Below are 271 nucleotides of genomic sequence, written 5' to 3'. Positions count from 1 at the left end.
TCCTGTTGACCAAGTTCCTAAAGTCGGCAAATATAGGTATCTTAAGAAAAATTTAGTGTGATAAACAAAATTTATCGTAATAAATATATAATGTATTAAGGCTAATTTATTAGGTTTGAACAACTTATTACTATTCAAAATAACAGGACAAAGGTCAAGGGTTAAGCTCGAGCCATTATATAATCCTAGGTATTTCACATAATCAATAGTTTTGTTGAATATGAAATTCTTCCTTTTTCCTGGTTTCAACATAATGAACGGATAGATAATG

This window comes from Saccostrea cucullata, unplaced genomic scaffold (assembly GCF_032062105.1).
Source record: "Saccostrea cucullata isolate Sc308-1 unplaced genomic scaffold, CSIRO_AGI_Scuc_v1 ctg2005, whole genome shotgun sequence".
Lineage (NCBI taxonomy): Eukaryota > Metazoa > Mollusca > Bivalvia > Ostreida > Ostreidae > Saccostrea > Saccostrea cuccullata.
This window is presented reverse-complemented; position numbering follows the sequence as displayed.